At 45.6% G+C, this 2,945-nt stretch overlaps 1 non-coding gene across 1 annotated transcript; it reads left to right on the plus strand.

The window, feature by feature from the left end:
• The first annotated feature begins 1,456 nt into the window (after positions 1 to 1,456).
• Positions 1,457 to 1,592, plus strand: LOC119868685. Its single transcript, XR_005386651.1, has one exon. It is a non-coding gene; the product is annotated as a U4 spliceosomal RNA (small nuclear RNA).
• The last annotated feature ends 1,353 nt before the right edge of the window (positions 1,593 to 2,945 follow it).

Raw genomic sequence — 2,945 nt, forward strand, 5'->3', positions numbered from 1 at the left:
CCAGTAGTGTCTTCAGAATGGTGCTTTATTTATGATAGACCTCATTCTCCAAAGCCACAGGGTGCCTCCTCTGTCAGAATTTAGCATTTTCTAGAGGTCTCCACCATGCCCTCTTACTCTACGTCTAGTTAGAAGGCTGCTCCTAACTCCCATCCCTGGCTTCTCATTCTCTACATCTGTAAACATAATACATTGGGTGATGCTGTAAACACAGAGCTCTTGCTGCTCTGAGTTTTCATGCTTCCAAGATCACAAATGAAAGAACAATGTAACCTAAATTCTGTAGAAATGTGGCACTTCAGTGTGTGTGTTGGTATTCTAGGAAGAATATAGTTATGTGGATGCATTCCTGAGCAATGATAAACAGTAAAACTGGGAACAATATAGCTGACTGTCTCTATGGTAACCTCCACTGGCTCTGAGTGTACCTCTTTCACCCATTTTGTAATTCGTATTTTAAAATATAAATGATTTTATGCTCATGATCATGCATTCATGATCATCAATTACTTGTAATCGCAGTGATTATTGGTCTTGTTTCTGCTCTGGAATCATAAGAGCTGTGGAAGCGGTGGGTGGCAGAGATGCAGGGAGAGAGATGATTCATTTTAACCTTTTCTGGAACAAACGTGATTACTTCAGAAAAAAGATGATTTTAGTATCGACTTCCCCTCACCAACCACCCCTCAAAACCTTTCTTTAATGGTAATGTCTTTCTGCATCGACTCTGTCCTTCAACCAAGGCTGTCAGGCTGGGGCTTCTTTTCTTTAATTAATTAATTAATTAATTAATTAATTTATGATAGACACAGAGAGGCAGATGGAGAAGCAGGCTCCCTGCGGGGAGCCCAATGCGGGACTTGATCCCAGGACCCCAGGATCACAACCAGAGCCAAAGGCAGTGGCTCAACCACTGAGCCACCCAGGTGCCCCTGGAGCTTTTTTTCAAGTGCTGCCTAGACTTAAGAACACTTTGCATTTAAGTGAATTTGGGGGAATCTTTTTGGCTGAGCTGCTCAGTCATCTTATGCTTGTTGGGGACAAGTCTCTGAGGTCTTCATTTGGTAAAGTCTCCTCATGAGAGTTTAAGAACTACCACAGAACATCCTCATCACCCTCCTTAAACCAGGTGGCTGAACAAATTGTCACATTGTGAACATGAGCTCATAAGTAAAACAGCCAGTTGTACACTCAGGCCACGACTTCATCAAGGCACAGGTAGCTGGTAAGTCATTTCTCTCCATGGCCTTCTGGTAGCTTTCACGGTGCTATTAGAAATGTACCTAGAGGCCCTGATGAATTTACCAAGCTTCACGGTCATCCCCTAGGTGAGCTGTGAAAATGCATATTATCTGAAGGACCCACAGAGAGCAGGAGTCCCTCTGTGATCTGTGTTGGCCTAAGGAAGCATGCTTTTATTTTGTTTGTGTGCTGGTGACACCAGAAGTGGAATTGAAGCTTTGCGCAGTGGCAGTATCGTAGCCAATGAGGTTTATCCGAGGCGCGATTATTGCTAATTGGAATTGACAGTTGAGTGGCCTTAAGTATCACAAAAGGTGGTGTTCCTGAAGCCTTTATTTATTTTTAAAGATTTTATTTATTTGTGAGAGAGAGAGAGAGCACAAGCAGGGGGAGTGGCAGGGAGAGGGGGAAGCAGACCTCCAGCTGAGTGGGGAGCTCCATGTGGGGCTCAGATCCCCAGACCCTGGGATCATGACCTGAACCAAAGGCAGTCGCCCAACTGATTGAGCCAGCTGCCTCTTTTATTTTATTTATGAGAGACACACACACAGAGAGGCAGAGACATAGGCAGAGGGAGAAACAGGCTCCTTGCAGGGAGCCCGATGTGGGACTCGATCCTGGGTCTCCAGGGTCACACCCTGGGCCGAAGGCGGTGCTAAACCACTGAGCCACCGGGGCTGCCCACCCTGCCTCTTTTTTTTGAAATAAGTTTTATTTATTTATTTGAAAGAGAACAGGAGCACGTGAGTGGGGGAGGGAAGCAGAGGGAGATGGAGACAAGCAGACCTCCTGCTGAGCATGGAGCCTGATGACAATGATGACACTGGGCTGGATCCCAGGACTCTGAGATTAGGACTTGAGTTCAAGCCAAAAGACACTCAACCAACTGAGCCCCCCAGGCGACCCTGAAGCCTCTTTTCTTATAACACCTAAACAACCATGCAGAAATGCCAATTAGCTTCTCTCTAAATATATATATATATAAATAATGCTAAGGGATCCTGGGGGGCTCAGTGGTTAAGTGTCTGCTTTTGGCTCAGGCCGTGATCCTGGCCGGGGTCCTTGGGATCGAGTCCCACATTGGGTTCCCTGCATGGAGCCTGCTTCTCCCTCTGCCTGTAGCTCTCTCTCTCTCTCTCTCTCTGTCTCTCATGAATAAATAAATAAAGTCTTAAAAAAATAATGCTTGGGATGTGAATGTTCCATCACAGATTTCTTCTCATCAAGAAACCCTAGGCTTTTCCATTTTAAACCTCCCACGTTTCCCATGGCAGGACAACCAGTCCTCATCGGTCTCAAAGGCTACCAGAGCTTTTCCTCACAGACAGCTGTAGCTGTGAAAGCATTATAAAGCAATGATAACATATTCAGAAGTCTTGCTTGTGGCTTGAGGTTTCCAGCAAATAAATCTCTCTGCCATCTGCCTGCCTGCTTTTTCTGTCCCTCCTGAAATCCTGACCCATGGTCAAAGCTGCTCCAGTGGCTATTTGGATTTGCTTCCTGCTTTTCTCACTCCCTTTCTAGCTTCCATGCTGCTGTCAAACTCAGCCTCTTATTCACAGTAATTCTCTTTAAAAAAAAAAGATTTTATTTATCAATTTGAGAGAGAGAGAGAAGGGAGGAAGAGGGGGAAGCTGACTCCCCATTGGGCATGGAGATGGACATGGGGCTCGATCCCAGGATCCTGAGATCATGACAGGAGC

The sequence above is a fragment of the Canis lupus genome, chromosome X (assembly GCF_011100685.1).
Source record: "Canis lupus familiaris isolate Mischka breed German Shepherd chromosome X, alternate assembly UU_Cfam_GSD_1.0, whole genome shotgun sequence".
NCBI lineage: Eukaryota > Metazoa > Chordata > Mammalia > Carnivora > Canidae > Canis > Canis lupus.